The sequence below is a fragment of the Nestor notabilis genome, unplaced genomic scaffold, assembly GCF_000696875.1.
Source record: "Nestor notabilis isolate BGI_N333 unplaced genomic scaffold, ASM69687v1 scaffold16331, whole genome shotgun sequence".
In the NCBI taxonomy this organism is placed as follows: Eukaryota; Metazoa; Chordata; class Aves; order Psittaciformes; family Psittacidae; genus Nestor; species Nestor notabilis.
In genome coordinates, this window is record NW_009916210.1 from 6,731 (window position 1) to 6,973 (window position 243).

Below are 243 nucleotides of genomic sequence, written 5' to 3' on the forward strand. Positions count from 1 at the left end.
ACCTATGCTGCTCGTGGAGCTAGCCTGCAGCAACGCATCCAAATCCTCACTACGGCGGCACGGGACACACCAGACACGGAGGAGAACCGGGAGCGGGACGGCACAGGACTCAAAGGGACCCCAGGGCAGGGACCTCAAGTGATCCTCCCTGCCCAGGGGAAGTCAAACTCCCGTGAGATGCTCAGATCTGCACCCACCAGCCCTTGCCTGACCTCGAGTATCCTCTGGCAGGAGCAAAAGGAG